Consider the following 18555-nt stretch of genomic DNA (forward strand, 5'->3'; position numbering starts at 1 on the left):
AGAGCCTCCATTGGCTGCCTATAAGGCAGCGGTCTGAATTTAAGAGCCTCTGTATAACCCAGAAAGCGATCTATGGACAAGCCCCGTCGTACATAAAAAAACGACTGGAGCTGTATAAGCCAGAACGGTGCCTTAGGTCTTCTGATGCATAACTGCTTGTCCGTCCTCGTTATAGACTCGCTACAAAAGGTGGAAGATCTTTTTCGGTCTTAATCCCTAAAATATGGAACAAACTTCCTGAGTCCCTCCGCAAAGAAGGAAACCTCCTTCGCTTCAGGAAGTCACTGAAATTTTTTTATTCAGAGAGGCTTTGAGCCTAGCCTAAGCGCGCCCCCTCTCTGGTTGCCCCGCAGGGTAGGATGTTGTATCCTTTTGGTCAAAAGCGCCTTGAGACCTGCCGGTGAGTTGGCGCTATATAAACCGGAAATACAAATACAAAATACAAATACAAATACTCCGGGGGTACCTTCACAGGCTCCCCATCCATCACACGGGGTGTGCCCTCCACTCCATTCTCCTCTGGACCGGCATTGGGTTGGGCCGTAGTTTCAGGCTCCAACCCAGGTTGAATTCTTTGCTGGGCAGAAATGGACCTCGTGACCACGCAAGTCCATCCTGGTAACCCCAGCATCTCAGTATGGGCCTTAAACTCCACTTCCTTGCAGGCGGTATGTTCCAGGTCGTTTCCTAGCAGACAGTCCACAGGCAAGGCAGGGCTTATCGCAACTCTCAACGGGGCTTTAACTCCTCCCCACTCAAAGGGAACCTGAGCCACGGGATAGTAGCTCAGATTGCCGTCAGCCAACACGGCTGGATGGAACACATCAGGTACTACTTGCTCAGGGGACACCAGCCGCCTAACTATGGTGGTCATGCTGGCACCTGTGTCCCTCAGAGCCTCCACCTCCTCCCCGTTAACCTTCACCCTCTGCTGGTACTTAGCAGTATTCAATGGTAAGGACGTCACTGGGACCATCTCTCTGTCCCCGAGTGAAATCAGGGTTAGGCCTGTCCACTCCCCTTCCCTATCTAGTGGCAGCTCCATCCCAAGCGCTACACTAGCCACCCCGGGACTCTTGCCACCTGTGGGGGCTGGGAGTCGTTTGCGACACTGGGCATCTCCCTTGTAGTGTCCAACCTCCCCGCATTCGTAGCACCGGACAATTCTTGGCTGCTGACTCTTGTCAGGGTAAGTGGGCTTTGGGGAACTGGACAGAGGTGGGGTATCTACTCCTTTCCCAAACTGTTTGTTTTGTGGGCCTCGTGAGAACTCCTTCTTTTTATATCCCCTCTCTTTCTTCTGGGGGACGCCCTGTCCGCCTTTTGGGTCATCTCCCCCGGGGCCCTTGTGAGACACCCGGGTGCTAACCCAAGTATCCGCCTCCTCCGCAAGCTCACGGGGATCAGTCAGCTTGCGGTCCACCAGATGTTGGTGCAGCTCCAGAGAACACTTATCCAAGAGGTGCTGTCTCAAAAAAAGATTGTACAGGCCCTCATAATCATGCACCTCGCTGCCACGCACCCAACCATCCAGAGCCTTACGGGCATAATCGAAAAAATCCACCCAATTCTGCGTGGACAGCTTATGGCTGCCACGGAACTTCTGGCGATACCTTTCGGGGTTGAGGCCAAACAAGTAGCGCCTCCTTCATGGGGGAATACCTGAACTGGTCCGCCTTATCAAGCTACAGGAGGGTGTCCCTGACATTAGGGAGTATGTATCGATACAAGCCACCTCCCCAGTGGCTCTCAGGCACCCTATATGCTGTCAAGGCCACCTCATATGCCTCCAACCACTTGGCGATGTTATCCCCCTGAGTATAATTCGCTATCACCTCTTTGGATAACCAAAACCTAGGCTCGTGTTGAGCCCCTGGTACACTGCCACCATTGGGACTTCCGGCGCACTCAATTGCAAGGCTCTCAGCTCCAACTCCTTAAGCTGAAGCTCGTGCGCCAGCTTCTTCTCTTCCAATGCAAACTTTTAATCTTCCCCTTCTCTCTCACTCTCGTGCTCTAGCTTGGCAAGCTCCCACTTCAATTGCCTCTCCTCCTTCCTGTCCTCATACTCCTGCGACGACGTACTCTTGCTAGACCCGCTACTACTTGCCCTGGAACGTCATCCTGGCAACACATTTTCAGAAATGTTTTATCACACTCGCACTCTGTTTCATAACACATCCCAGCAAAGGACACAAAATCAAGTTACGAGTATCAGCTACATGTGACACAATGAATGTCATCTATTTACTGAAGTGTCCCTGCGGACAAGGCTATGTGGGGAAAACTGAGAGGAAAATAAAAACTAGACTGAACGAACACAAGTCTAACATTGAAAATAAACTCATGAAATCAACGGTTGCAGCACATTTCAGTGAGGCATCCCATAACACAAGCCAATTGAGATATACTATTTTAGAAGTTGTAGCCAAAAGAGAAGGTTTGGATAGTAACAAGAATTTGTTACAACGTGAAAACTTCTGGATTTATAAATTGGAAACATTGAAGCCAACTGGGATGAATGATAGGACAGAATACAGCTGTTACCTATAGAGACTTTGAGGATCCGATTGACATTTGGCATTGCCTGCTAAATCGTGTTTTTTCGTCCTTACTATGTCTACACTGAGGTTATTATATATACTACATTAGGTTCACACACATAAGGGCTAGATACATCTTGGGGGGATATATATACACTGATTTGGGTAATATTGGACACATGTTTTGAAGCGCTACATATACTTTGCACCTCCTGTGGGTTATTCGCAGCCACCGACGACATCAGGTCCCTGCTCGACAACGGGGAAACTGCTGCCCTCATCCTCCTGGACCTCTCAGCAGCCTTCGACACCGTATGCCATCGCACCCTGATACAGTGCCTCAGCAACACCGGAATCCAAGGAGCGGCATTGGAGTGGATCATCTCGTTCCTCGCAGGAAGAACCCACCTCCCCCGTTCAGATTCGCAGCCACCGAAGTCATCTGCGGCGTTCCGCAAGGATCCTCACTCAGCCCCACCCTCTTCAACGTCTACATGAGCCCTCTCGCAGCCATCGCTTGCCAACACAACCTCAACAACATCTCCTACGCCGACGACACCCAGCTGATCCTCTCCCTCACCAACGACCCCGCCACTGCCAAAGCCAACCTCCAGGAAGGAATGAAAGACGTCGCAGAATGGATGAAGATCAGCCGTCTGAAACTGAACTCAGACAAGACGGAAGTCCTCATCCTCAGACCATCTCCCACTGCATGGGACGACTCCTGGTGGCCCCCTGCACTGGGCACCGCACCCAAGCCAACGGACCACGCAGGCAACCTGGGCTTCATCCTGGACTCCTCCCTCACGATGGCCAAGCAAGTCTACGCCGTCTCGTCCTCCTGCTTCAACACCCTGCGCATGCTCCAAAAGATCTTCCGATGGATCCCCACCGAAACCAGGAAAACGGTCACCCAGGCCCTCGTCACCAGCCGTCTGGACTACGGGAACACCCTCTACGCTGGAACAACAGCCAAACTCCAGAAAAGACTCCAGTGCATTCAGAACGCCTCAGCACGACTCATCCTGGACATCCCTCGCCACAGCCACATCTCTGCCCACCTGAAAGACCTGCACTGGCTCCCCGTCAGCAAGAGGATCCCGTTCAGACTCCTCACCCACGCACACAGGCTCTCCACGACACGGGCCCGAAGTACTTTGACAGCCGCCTCACCTTCTACACTCCCACCCGCCAGCTCCTATCTGCCAGCCTCGCCCTCACCTCCGTCCCACGAATTCGCAAATCCACCGTCGGAGGAAGATCCTTCTCCTGCCTGGCAGCCAAGAGATGGAACTCCCTCCGCACTCACCTACGGCTGACCCTGGACCATCTCTCATTCAGGAAACAACTCAAGACCTGGCTGTTCGAGCAGTAGCGACCCCCCCCCACCCAGCGCCTTGAGACCCCCCCGGGTGAGTAGCACGCTATAAAAATTTTATTGTATTGTATTGTATTGTATTCATCCCACTTTCACAACTATACATTTATCTTGTATTCTTTTTTCTCATTAACAGACAGTATTTTCATCCTTATTTGAATCACAGGCGTATTAGCGCAGGCGCATACATTCCAGGGATATCCTTATGTATGTTATAGAACCTGCAGGTTAAACATAGAGGATCATTACCAGTCTTAAGATTGCCGCCGTAATTCAGGACAATCGCAATCACTTAATCTTGATTATTTTCACACCAGCGATATTCGTTACAGGATCTATTGTTGTTGGTCTTTATACTAAAATATTTTGATACACACTTTAAGTGTCATAACTCTAAATTAACGATATTTGTAGATATTATTCACTGCTGACTACCCCATTACAAGATGGCCGCCGGTAGATGGATTGAGCCCTGTTAGTCCTACCTTGATGTTAAGGTTAGAAGAGATAACGCGGCTATGCACGCTGCCGATACCTTCTGAATAACGGAGCACTTTTGGATAGACCGAAGTTTTCTTCACAGTGAGTCCAGGTTATTTTGTGACATGCGGGAGGGGAGCACGGAGTTTATCGCTCCTAGCAACTGTTTTTGCGTGCACCTAAGGGGATAATGCTAATACAAGTCGAATTATGTCGTTTTCGGCTAGAATACATTGTATCTTCCCTTGGGATGCTCCCGGTTTAATGCATCTTGTGGATTTCTATTTCACCATCATTTTTTTCACCACGGAGGTTAGCACTGTTTAAAGTTGACACATGGGGATTTTATACAACATGGGCTTTTACCTCCTTTTTTGTTCACTTGGATACCATTTAGTGCACTTTCCGATCGGTTGTAGACATAATGACACATTGAATTCATGACCACTGTTATGTACTTATTTATGATTATATGCATTTTCTATTGTACCCTCATGCATGATCAATTTATCTTGATTGTAGAACTTATATCCCTGATGAAGGCTAGAACATAGCCGAAATGCATTGGAAATGAAAACACGTTTTGGATATGCGGCTGGATGCCCATAACTTTGCTTTGATAATGCAAAATATAACCAGAATCACAAGGTTATACAGATGAATAAATAGATCTGAGAACTTGGAACAAGTTAAACTACATTATTTGAATTTTACAACCCTATGTGGGAATAAGCTGTGACTAGGGGACATCACCCAATTGGGGCCACACAAACTTGAACACATTTTCAGACACATCAATGTTTAGTAGGTCTAGTTCTCCTGAAGCACCCGCCTCCTCTTGTGTGACCTGCCCCTCCTGTTCCCCTTCCCCTCTCCCCTCTGGGTGGGCCTTTACCCATGCCCTCAAAGCAGTACGGAGCTCCTCCTTTGCGGCTCTCCGCCCAACCGGCACCCCCATCCCCTGACAAAATTCCCTTAGCTGCACCACTGTATACTCTTCCAGGTCGGCTAGCTGGAACTTCATTTTGACAGGTGGGGACCCAGATAAATCAAGGGAAAGATACTAAGACGTAGGTAACAGAATTGGGTCAAAACAGGACTCTACACACTCAAGTTAGACAGTGGGGGGGTCTATTGAGTAGGCTTGCATGCACAATAGATGTCTAGTCTAATTGCGGCGCACTCTGTCCCAATGGAGGGTGCTGTATAGTCACAGGTCCTGATCGCACCGCTCGCCACCAAAATGTAGGAACTGGGGTCACCAGTTCCCTGGGGGGTAGCTTGTCTCGAGCAGGTAAGCACCCGAAGCTTAGGTGTAAAGTGACCACACAGCACACACATCAACGGATACAGGTAACACACACAATGACTGAGACTACACCAGTGAGATTGATTAAAACAATGTACTTTTATCTGGATTAAGGTCGCGGATGATAGACCATTCGGGGCGATCAGGTAATCAAGATAGCATTAACTCAATTCACATTTCCTTGAAAGAGTATACTTTTCATTTCTCAGCCATAAATAGAAATAAATAATAAATAGTAAATAACTGTAGAACTGGCATCAGCCTTTCTCCTAGTCAGCACCTGTAAGAAAATACACAGTAATAACCACTTTGTCAAAATTATATCATACCACCCCCTGCAAGAACTTCACTAGTGGAAACCTCCATTAATATTGCATTTAGCAAGGGCAGATCTGGTGCACGAGGTCGCAATCAGCTTCTCAATAAATAAGCAGTATGAACATTACAGCAGGCCAGGATAGACATTTCCATTAAAAACTAGGCAACATCCTTAAATCAGCGTGAACCTCCTCTTACGGCAGGTATAAACATTTCCTTACTCAGGAGTAACATTATGTAAGGCAATCACCACACTCCTGGTAGTAGGGTCTAACAGTCGCCTGTATCCAACTACTTTCCCCAACCAGGGGTTAACTTGGACCAACTTAGGCCCCAAAGGTGTCTCTTGGGGCTCCGGCCCAGTTCCAGTACTTTGGAAGGATTTCACACGGCCAATGGGGCCCAACAACAGTATTCCCCAGGGGAGGGGCGAACTTGGGGCCTCCTGTAGCCTTCCACCGTCCTCCCCGGGGGTTACCTGGTCTCCTCAGGACTCCTCGGCCCCTTGCGGCGATGTCAGCAGGCCTCGGGGGCGGCTGCAGGCACAGCAGGACGGCCCGGGCCCCGGGGGCGTCACAGCTCGTAGGGGCTCTCAGGCTCTTCCGGAGCCCTCCGATGGTGAAGCTGCCGGTCCCCGGGCCTGTTGTGATGTCAGCGGTGTCGGGGACCAATGGGAAGGCTGACAAGGAGGGACCTGGCTATCACGGCCAATAGGGGCGCAGATAATGGGGGTGCGCCAGCCAGGACCAATGGCTGTGCGGCGTTTGACGGGGGCTGGATTCAGGATGACGCCCCTGTCACGTGATGGTGGAGGCAGGCTTCAGGACCTAGCGCGGCCCTCTCCTCAGATTGCGGCCTGACTAAGATTTTCTGTAGCCCTCTCCTGGCCCCCGGGGGCCACCGTGGGGATGATGAGGTCGGTGCTTCTGGGCCGGCAGAGGCCGCGAACGGAGCCTGAGGCTCTGGCGGGGCGGCAAGGGCCGTGGCTATGAGTGGGGCCACCTGCGCTTCTCCTCAGCGCTTCAAAGCACAGAGCTAGCAAGGCTTCGCAGCGCTTCTCCTGGGGGCCCAGCGCTTGGGTGACACGCGCTATGGGGGGCAGTCACAGCAGTTCTCGCAGGACAGGCAGTCTGAGTAATAACGCTTCTCAGGTCCAGCGCTTCAAGGCACAATAGCTTCCAGGACCTCAGCGCTTCTCAAGGGGGCACAGTAGGGGAGCGTGGGTAGGCAGTGAAGGCAGGACAGTGCAGGGGCCACAGGTGCAAACAGAGGTGCAAAGAGAGGAGGCACAGATGGCACAGCCCAGTCCTGGTCAGTTAGGTTTCTTCTTGGCGCTTGGTGGTTCTGGCGCCCTTTTTGTGGAAGCAGATTCTTGGTTGCTTGAAGAGGGGGGGGGTTGAGTTGAAGGCTGCTGACAGGTTTCCTCAGCAGGTCACTGTAGGTGGTCCCTGGGTTCCCCTCCCGCCGGGCCAGATCAGTGGGTTAGTTCAGTGTTCCTCACACAGCTTGGTGGGCAGCGCCTAAACCCTGTCACCCCCAGTGGTATAGGTTTCTGACTAGGCCCTACCACCTAAGTCTCCTGCGTAGGGTCCCCCATGTCAGTGATGCCCCAACTGACTGGAAAGTTTCCCTCCTTTTTCTTTTATAGTCCCAGGTCAGGTGACCCCTCTCTGAGATGGCAGTTGGTGACCACTCACCCTATTCCGGAAGGTTCCAGGAGCTTCCTCACTCTAGCTATGGGCAGGGAAGGCAGGCTGGTATGGCAACAATGTTTAAGGGTTCCAGCCAGCTCCTGGCAACTAGGGTGCTATTATCAAGTCCACTCCACAGTAGCAGGGGCCTGTGGCAGACATATTGGTAGGGGAGAGCACCTGCGCCTTAGCATTGTTTAGCAATGGGAAGGTGCCCGGAGACCTAAGGCCAACAAAAAGAAGGTGGGAAAAAATGAGGCACGGGCGTAAAAAAAAGGGAAAGACCACCCTAGGGCTGACAGGTCTAACAATCCCCAACGAGGTACGCGTCGCACAGGAGTGCTACGACCCGTACCCTTGTGAAAATCTAGCCGCGCCGTACGCTTCGTACCGTGAGGCGCGTGCAACTTGGCAGGACAGACGAGATCGCACCGCTCAAAGCACACAGGAAGCCATACAACACACACAGGAAGCCATACAACACGCACTGACTGTTAAGGAAGCATTTTTCAAAGAACTAAACACTTTTTAAGAACTGTGGTATCATTTTACAAGTAACTGGAATCATCCTGAAATCGTTAAGCCTGTAATACAAGCCTGCTTGAAATTATTTATATATAAAGAGTATATTTTTACAAACAAACAGTCTTGTGTCTCTGTGTGGTAGGTTGACGGGTTATTGTGTATGTTATTACAAATGCTTAACAATATATACTCTAGAGATTAGCCTTGTCTGCTCGCGCCACGCTGCCTAGAGGGTGATCTGGGGTTATTTCTGGGAATAGTCCTTTGCCCTGACTAGAGGAGAGGGCCCCTGTTTGTCACAAGTGCATACCTGTGCTAACCAGAGACCCCCAAATCTAACATTGGAGGCAGCGATGAGGATTGCGATTTTGCATTTGTAGTATATATACAGTGATTGTTGACCATTGCATAGTGAGTACAGTCCAGTAACTCAGCCACATACTCAGAATCCCTCGAAAGTCTGCCTCAGAGACCCCCAAAACTGAGCACGGAAGCCTGGCCACAAATAGCTTCAAAAATAGCAATCCTTCCCACTAGGGCTCAGAGGCACTCAAATTCTGGTCCCAAACCCCAGACCTCAAGACCCACTAGAACAAAAGCAGCTATGTCTGACATTGAAGCAGCTGATTTAGTCTCTTTGTATGACCCACCCCCGTTGACTCCCCTAAAGCAAAAAAAGTGATCACGGGTCTCTGAAACAACCTTCCCTGCACCAAGCCCCCAAGACCACCCGTCCTCACTACCCTACCAAGGGCGCCTATACAAAAGATTCCCTACAACAAGGAGCTTTTCACCAATTGCTTGCTCATCAACTGCAGGTCGGCTTCGTTACATGCAACTGAACTAGCAGAGGCCATCCTCTCACATGACATTGACATGCGTTCATCACGGAGACCTGGCTCAATGAGCTAGCCTCACCGTGCTTAGACATGCTCGTTCCCCCTCGTTTTTCCATCATCAACAAAGACAGAAAAGACCAAAGAGGGGGTGGGGTAGCTATCATCCATAAAGACAACATGGCCATCACGGAAATAGATTCATACAAATACACATTTGAATGTCTCTCAACCAACATTATGACCAAGGATAATGGAACTTTACTTTGCCATCTTCTCTATCACCCTCCAGGTAACACCTCCGCTTTCGGGGAACACTCATCTGACCTGATAGCTCAAGGTGCACTCGGAGATGCCAATCATCTAATCCTTGGCGACCTTAACCTGCGGTGGAATGAACCCAACAACCCAGTAATCCAATCACTATCTAGTTGCCTAAGTGACAACAATTTAGTCTAGCACTGCACAGAGGAGACGCACTACAAAGGAGCCACCTTGGATGCCATCATAGCTCAAAGTAACACAATCACAATCAATCACATACTTCCAGTCGACTGGTCAGATCAACACATGATCTTATTTCATATCAACTAACGCTATTTCAAACCCCTATACAAGACCCCCCTAAACGATTGAGAAACTTCTCCCAGGTTCCCGTGGGAATCCTTGAAGAATGGATAAGCTCACTTCTTCCTGACACTATCAACCACCTCTCCACAAACGATCTCATTGAATGTTACAACGCTAAGCTATTGTCCATGCTCGGCCAACTAGCCCCCCTAAAGCTGAAAAAGAGCCGAGTCATTCCATCCAGATCCTGGTTCAACTCTGACCTCAACCCCGAAAGGAGAGATCTAAAAGCCAAAGAGAGAAAGTGGAGAAATAACCCTTTCTCCATCCTCCGCGATCAACTCAAATCAGCCCGCAGGAAGTACAACAATCACATAAAAAACAAGCAATCCAGATTTTTCTGTTCGGCGCTGGACAGTGCCAAGAACACACCCAAGGAGCTCTACAGCATTGTCAGACAACAAACCTCCAAACCTGTGTCCTCCTCTACACAGGCTTCCAAAGAACTATGTGATAACTTTGCCAACTTCTTCAATGATAAGATCACAAAAATTGAACTTTCTCTGGGCATCAACAACACACACCTCTCGAAGTGCATCGTGGTTGAACCGAATGATATTTCTCCTGGCTCCTCCTCCAATTCCTTGCTAAGTTTCCAGGAATGAAATGAAATGAAATGAAAAAAGAAACTTAATAAGGCGCACTGCGGCCAAGCGGCTTCCTGGCGCTGAGACCAAACTAGACTCTACGGAAGAGACCAAAGGAGCTAACAGGGGAATGCCTGGGAGAATAGAAATGTTTTCAAAGCTTTACGAAAGTGAGCATAGGTGGGAATAGAACGGATAGAGAGAGGGAGAGTATTCCAGAACCCAGGGGCCAGAACCGAAAAGCGGGTGCCCCCCGTTCTGGATTTACGAAAGCGGGGGACATGCAGGAGGGAGAGAGAAGAGGAACGAAGAGTGCGGATGGGGGTGTAAGGGGTGATCAAAGAACTGATGAAGAGGGGGGCTGAGTGCGTGTAGGCCCGAAAGGCCAAACAGGCCAATTTGAAAAATGATCTGAGGTGCACGGGGAGCCAATGAAGGGACTTAAGTGCAGGCGTGATATGAGATGATTTGGGGAGGCGGAGGATGAGACGGGCAGCCTGGTTTTGGATGGCCTGTAGGCGTCGGATTTCATAAGCAGGAATGCCTACATACAGACAATTCCCATAGTCAAGGCGAGAGGTGATGAGGGCCAAGACTATGGATTTAAGGGCGTCCGCTAAGATATACCGAGAGATCTTCCGGATGAGACGAAGGGACAAAAAACAAGAGGATACAACGGAACTGACTTGGGCATGCATGGTAAGGTCATGGCTGACCTTGATGCCCAAGGTCCGAACAGAAGGGACCGGAGAAGGGGGGGAGCCGAAGGAGGGGGGCCAGTGAATCGAGGACCAGGGGTTGGAGGGACCACCCGTGAGGACAAGCTCCGTTTTGTCGGGATTGAGCTTTAAATGATTGGTGCTCATCCAATCAGAAATAAAAACTAAAGTGGAGCAGAATTTAGGAAGAGAGATCAAGGGAGAAGAAAGATCAAAGACGAGCTGGAGGTCATCCGCGTAATTGTACCCAGAGACCCCCAGCTCGCGAAGGGAAATAATGAGAGGGTGGATATAAAGGTTAAAAAGAAGAGGGGAGAGGGAAGAGCCTTGAGGGACCCCACAGGTGACTGGACGAGGGGGAGCGGAGAAACCCGAGAGGTGGACCGCTTGAGACCTGCCCGATAGAAAGGACGCCAGCCAAGAAAAGGCTACGCCACAAATGCCCGCTGCGCTGACACGGTCGAGAAGGGTGGCATGGTCGACCATGTCAAACGCAGCGGACAGGTCGAGGAAAACCAGGAGTTGGAGAAGATTGGTGTCCGCTTTCCCCTTGAGTTCGTCCAGGACGGCGATAATAACTGTCTCCGTAGAGTGTCCTGGTCGAAAGCCTGCCTGATGGGAGGCCAGGAGGTGGTTCTCCTCGACATAGGAGGACAGGCAAGAAGTAACATGGCTTTCGAGGATCTTCCCCAAGTAGGGGAGAAGAGAAATAGGCCGGAAATTAGAGGGGAGAGAAGGGTCTAGTCCGGGTTTCTTTAGAATGGGAAGAACCCTTGCGGTTTTAAAAGAAGAAGGAACAGACGCCAAGGTCAAGGAGGCATTAAGAAGGGCAAGAGGAGGAGCAGGACAGCTGGTGAAAAGAGCTTTAAGGATCCGTGCCGGGGCACAGTCCACTGGCGAGCCGGATTTGACTTTGGAAAGCAGGTTAAGAAAGCAATCTATAGAAATGAGAGAAAAATGGTCCAATGACGAGGGGGGCAGAGGGAGGGAACAGGGAACACCGGTATGCTGTGCCAAGGGAATATTAGCCTTTATGTTGGCGATCTTATCAATAAAGTAATCATTAAGTGAGAGGCAGAGGGTCTGGGTAGGGACAAGACTAGTGCTAGTGCGATCAGAGGTGGCGAGATGATGAACCCGGGAGAAAATTTCTCGAGGTTTATTGGCAGAGAGAGCAACTCTCTCAGTGAAATAGTTAGTTTTGCCCGTCAAGATCGCTTTTTTGTAATCAGTAAGAAGGAGTTTATACTTAGCACGGAGGATGGGGCAGGAGTTACGTCTCCAGTGACGTTCCGAGCGCCTGAGATCAAGTTTAAGATCTTTAAGCTCCTTGGTGAACCATTTGTGTGCGTCGTAAGGACGGACAGATTTAACCTTTTTGAGAGGGGCAACCTGATCGCAGGAGGAGGAAAGCCAGGTGCTAATGGCTTCTGTCTGCGAATCTAAGGAGAGACCAGTAAGGTCTGGCATTGAAGAGGCCAGAGAAGATGAGAGTATGTTAAGATCCGTTTGGTTCCAGCTACGAGCTAGTAAATTTTTAGGTAAGGGTAATTTGACCGCAAGTGCAGAAAAAATGGAAAAAGAAATAGTGAAATGATCGGACCAAATACAGGGAAGTAAAAAAGGGGGTGAGATATCGCGGCGCAGTGACCAGATCTGGTCAACGGTATGACCCATGACGTGGGTGGAAACCAAAATGTGAGGTAAAAAATTCAGACACTGGAGGGTGGCAGAAAAGTCTTTGGAGTATGAATCTTCTCTAGGGTCACCTGGCCAGTAGTTGAAATCGGCAAGTAAGATGACCAATGAATGATTAACCGCCAGAGTGGCCAAGAGGTTCTGCAAGGTGGAAACAAATAGGGGCATGGATTGGGGGGGGCGGTACATAAGGACGACAGTGAGGGGATCAGGGAGATTAAGGGAACGGGCCACCAGGTAATCCACATTGGGTATTGGTGGGTGGTCAAGGAGCTGAAATTTCAGGGTGGAGCGAATAATCATCGCCACGCCACCCCCAGCCTTCCCAGCCGGGCAATCCGCGTGAAGGGCATAATAGGTGTCGGGGAGAATAGCCAGGAGATCCGGGAGGGAATCAGTAGAAAACCAGGTTTCGGTGAGAAATAAGTAATCAGGGGAATCAGTGCTCAGGAGGTTAAAGAGTTCGATCTGATGACTGACTGCCGAACGAGTGTTGAGCAGGCAAGCAGTAGCAGCAAGAGGAGTGGATGGGGGCAAGAAACAGGCAGGAGGGCGGAAGAGGGAGATATTGGGCAGGGAGTGAGAGGAAGCGGACAAGGTGGGTGGGGGGCAAGAATACCGAAGGAGTCAAGACGTTGTAACAGAGGGGAGGGGAGAGGGAAGGGAGCCAGGTGTGCAGCGAGTTGGGCTGAAGAGTAGATCAGGGGACAGGCAGGATCTATGGCCCCTGGTCCCGGTCGGTCGCGGATGGGCGCAGACGGGCTTGCCTTAGGCGCGCCTTCGGCGCGCAAACGGCGCACCCGCTGCGCGAACGTGGGAAGCACATGTTTTATAGCGACGTTTGGGGCGTGGCCTCGGGCAGGTGGGCGTGGCCTGCGGGGAGGCTTGCTGATGGCGGCGAGTAGGGAGAGCCTGTCCCGCAGCAGCGTTCACCTCGGCTGAGCGGGGAACAGGGAGGCGAGCAGGAGACCCAAAAGAAGGTGAGGAATCAAGGGTTAAAACAATGAAGTGGGCACAGGTATTTTTTAAAAAGCAGACAGGGATTCCAAAGTGGCTGCGTTCCCGGAGAAGCCTCGGGAGAGTCTGAGGAGGGACTGAGCTAGCATTCAGCTCCTAATGAAAGTAAAGTGGGCGTGGCCTCGGGCAGGTGGGCGTGGCCTGCGGGGAGGCTCGCTGATGGCGGCGAGTAGGGAGAGCCTGTCCCGCAGCAGCGTTCACCTCGGCTGAGCGGGGAACAGGGAGGCGAGCAGGAGACCCAAAAGAAGGTGAGGAATCAAGGGTTAAAACAATGAAGTGGGCACAGGTATTTTTTAAAAAGCAGACAGGGATTCCAAAGTGGCTGCGTTCCCGGAGAAGCCTCGGGAGAGTCTAGGGAATCCGAGATAGTCAGGCTAATCGCCACCTCCAACCCCTCATCGCATGTCCTAGACCCATTCCTCCTCTACTGACCAAAAAACTGAAACACGCTTTAGCTCCACTCTGGAGCTCAATCATAAACAGCTCCCTGAAAAACGGAATCATCCCAGACTGTCTGAAAATGGGCCAAGTCACAACCCTGCTGAAAAAACCCGGCCTAGATGTTAGGGATCTGAACAACTTTAGACCTGTGTCAAACCTCCCCCTTCTTTATAAAACCCTAGAAAAATGCATATTACTTCAACTAACCCAACACCTGGACAACATCAACCTCCTGGATCCCCACCAGTCCGGCTTCAGAAAAGGCTGTAGCACAGAAACCGCGATCCTCAACATCATTGGCGATATCCACGGTTCACTAGACAGAGATACTCCTCATCTCGAATAAGGAAGAAAACCCCCAAATTGCAGAATGGCTAAACGCCATTGAAGCGCTCAATGGGAATCTCACTCTAGCAGACTCTGTCAAATCGCTAGGCATCACTCTAGACCCAAAACTGAACATGACAAGACATATTTTGAATTCGGCCAAGAGTGCTTTCCTTAACCTCAGACTACTGAACAAAATAAAACCCTTCATTCCTCCCAGTGACCTCAAACGGGCCACCCAATCACTGGTACTGTCACGGCTAGACTACGGGAACGCAGTCCTCTCTGGAGTTCCTAAAGTACATTTGGCTCCCATCAAGACTACGCTACATGCGGCTGTCAGAATGATCACCGGCATCAAGAAATTCGAGCATATCTCACCTGCACTCAAGGATGTTAAGTGGCTGCCAGTCGATATGCGGATCAGCTTCAGAACAGCCTGCCTCACCCATAAAGCTCTTCACACCGGCAAACCTGAATACCTGGCGAAAAAACTCAAAAAAGCTGTCCAGACCCGGAACCTAAGAAGCTCAAACTCCCTCTTACTCATCCCACCAAAAACAAGAAAAAAAAGAACTGCGGATCGATCCTTCACGGAAGCGCTCCTAAAATCTGGAACTCCATTCCCCCTCACATCAGAACCATTTCCTTCTTTGTTAAATTCAAAAGCCAACTTAAAACCTTGTTCCTCAACCACTCCCCAGGGATTGGGTAGCTCGAGGCAACTAGTGGACATTGAGCTCTGCTCCAACTCTAAGACTATGAGGAAACCTGAGGAAATTTTTGTCCTGCAAGACAATGTTTGATCTGATGCTCTTTTATTGTTCGTTCTTTTTCTGCTATGTTTCTGGTGAATATCTGCTAATATCTGTTGTAAAGCACTCCGATACCTTAGGGTCAGGCCAGCACTATAGAAAATGTATTAAATAAAAAATAAAATAAATAATCTAAAGTCCCGGGTGACTAGGTTCCTATACTTATACCAAGTTTAGGGGTTGGACTAACTCACTGAATGCACCCACCCTGCCCTAATACACTAAAGCCTGTCTGGGGAGGTGGTTACACCTCCCTGGAGAGGACCCCTATTGTCCAAGCCTCCCCTGCCGCAGTGTCATCCAGCAGCAGGAGGTCAGACTCGTGTCTGTGGCTGCAGCATCCATTTTGTGATGCTGAGGCTCTGTGTAACTTTTACCGGTTAGACCAGTGTTTACATGTATTTTCCCTCTAGAAGGGCGGAATGCTACCCCCGCAGCCAGAACTGGCGGGAGGGTAGTATTCCAAAGTGATTGACACCAAACACAACATGTTTTGATGCAGCCATTCCAAAGTTAGCATTAACCGTGAGGATTATAATGCAATTAAGAGTGTATGGTATGGCTATATCACAGAACAGCTATAAGGAAGGGATTCCGAAAGCTGCAGAGAGGCTCAGCTCATGCTAGGGCACCCTCTCGCACAAAACCAAGCACTCTGCCTTCAGGACTGTCAAGGCCTGCCATAGGAGTGACTTATAGGTTTATATGTGTCTGTTTTAAAAGGTAGATATAGGTATACTATAACTAAGTAAGGGGTGATGACACCACCTTACCCAGGATGCAAGTGGCCTGTGGTGCCATTTTGGAAGGTGTCCAAGGGGTGGCATAATACATGCTTCAGCCCCTGGTAGGCCTCTGGGGTACCTATGCCCTTGGTACCTAAGGTACCATATACTAGGGACTCACAAGGGTAACCCAGTAACCAATCTGGAGTGAACCTAATGTACAGGGAATCAATTTAGAGAGAGAACAGCTAGGCTGGGATCCTGGTTAGCAGGGACCCAGCCAGACTAAAGTCAAAAAACGGTGAAACACCAGCAAAAAGTGGGGGTAACCATAGGAAGCAGATCCTACCCTACTGCACGATACCCGACAATTATTATAAAAGAAAGCTGCGGATGGAGCGCTAAGTCACAGTATCAAGACCGTTTATATTGAATTAAAAAACAAGGATATATATGAAGGTGGGGAGCCACTTCTATGCTGTGCTCGAAGAGGAGGAGCATCCCCTCATGCCCAATCTATTTACTAAGGGAGGGCAGCATGTGCCCCCACTCCCTGAGCTGTGTTAGGTGCCAGGGACACATCCCCTGTGGCCTAATATCTTGAATAAGGGGAGCGGCACTCAGCTCCCCTCCCTGAGCAATATTTGGCCTTTGGGACCTGATCTCCCAAGGCCCAATATGTTTATTAAGGAGGGGGAGCTTGGAACCCCATCTACTAGCCTTAAAAATGGCCAGGGAACCCCATCCCTAGGGCCGTCATTTAAAGCTAAAGGGAGCGGGCCTCACACCTGCTCCTTGACCCTTTAATGGGATTGGGAACCCTGTCCTGGGGAGCCCACCCCAGGGACACAGTAGTTTACCTGCCCGCACTACAGCGGCAGGGAAACATGTCTTTGCTCCTGTCTGGCGGGACCATTTTCAACTCTCCTGTCAAACGGGAGTGTTAGACATTGGTTTTCTGCTTGGCAGAGGTATGCACCCTGTCCAAGCAGGAACCACAATCCCAGACAGGGTAAGTCCAAAAGTGGGATTTCTAAAATAGCACTGTTAAATCCATCTTTACCAGTAAATAGGATTTATCATTACTGTTAGACCTGCCAGCCCTAGGGTGGTCTTTCCCTATTTGTTTTTCGCCCTTGCCTCATTTTTTCCCACCTTCTTTTTGTTGGCCCTTAGGTCTCCGGGCACCTTTTCATGGCTAATCCATGTTAGGGTACAGGTGCTCTCTACTACAAACATGGCTGCCACTGGCCCCTGCTACTGCAGCGTGGACTTTTAGTGTAGCACCCTAGTTGCCAGGAGCTGGCTTGATCCTCATACATTGTTGCAATGCCAGCCTGCCATCCCCTGTCCATAGGTAGAGTGGGGAAGCTCCTGGAACCTTCCAGAAGAAAGGCGGAGCTTATTTTGCTGCCTTAGAGAGTGGTCACCTGACCTGGGCATACTTAAGTAAGGGAGGGAACTTTTTTTAGTCAGTTGGGGCATCACTGACCTGGGGAACCCACGCAGGAGATTTAGGCGGGAGGGCCTAGTCAGAGACTTATGCTACTGGGAGTGACAGGATTTAGGTGCTGCCTCTTAAGCTGAGTAAGGTATCCTAGACTAGCCCCCTGATCTGACCCAGTGGAAGGGGACCCCAGGGTCCATCTTCAGTGACCTGAGGACACTCATCCAGCCTCCAACTCAAGCCCCCCCTCTTCAAGAAATCACCTCATAAGGGCGCAGAACCATCCAAGCGCCGAGAAGACTACTTGCCCTTCACCCAGAGACTACTGGGGGATCGACCAGGTACTGGACTTTGCTGCCCCTGCGCACTCCCTGCCTCCATCTGGGCCCATCCTGTCCTGCCTGCCTCCCCCTGACTGAATTGCTCTGCTTTCCATCCTGCCTGCATGACTTGCTGAATAGCTTGAAAAGCGCTGTACTCTGTTCCCCTGTCAAGCGCTGTGTCAGAGACTGCCTGCCCGGTCGAGAGCTGCTGAGGGTGCCGCCCCTTGTCCTGCCTGCGACGAGCGCTGTGACTGGCCCAAGTGCTAGATCGCCCACGTGTCTGCCCCCCTAGCGCTTTGAAAACTGAGCGCGCTGGCCAGGGTGACTCACCACCACGACCCGGAGCCGTTTGCGCCCGCCTGAAGCGCCGAGGAATCTCCACTTGTGGCCGCGGCTCCAGCGCCAACATTGTGCCCCCCTCAGCGGCCCCCGTGTGCCAGGAGAGGGCCGCCAAAATCCTCCACAGGCCTCGCTAGGCCTGAAGTCTCCCTCCTTCCAGGGCCCCCAGCGCTCCGGTGAAGTCTACACCGTCATCTTGCCTCCCTCGGCGGCCCCCGTATGCCAGGAGAGGGCCGCCGCACCAAGCGCACTAGGCCGTGCTAGGCCTGAAGCCATCCCCGGCCCGTGTCACATGACGGGGAGCGCCGCCCCGTCACTGGCCGCGCCCCGCCAAAGCCGCTCAGCCATTGGCTGCCTGGATCGAGCCCCTCGCAGCGAGGCCCGGCACACACAGAAGCCCCGACTCA

At 50.8% G+C, this 18555-nt stretch overlaps 1 protein-coding gene across 1 annotated transcript in view; it reads left to right on the top strand.

The window, feature by feature from the left end:
• Positions 1–18555, top strand: part of LOC144805712 (NACHT, LRR and PYD domains-containing protein 12-like) — an 878524-nt gene that overhangs the window by 511955 nt on the left and 348014 nt on the right. The window lies entirely within an intron of this gene.

The sequence above is a fragment of the Lissotriton helveticus genome (genome assembly GCF_964261635.1).
Source record: "Lissotriton helveticus chromosome 1_1 unlocalized genomic scaffold, aLisHel1.1 SUPER_1_unloc_2, whole genome shotgun sequence".
In the NCBI taxonomy this organism is placed as follows: Eukaryota; Metazoa; Chordata; class Amphibia; order Caudata; family Salamandridae; genus Lissotriton; species Lissotriton helveticus.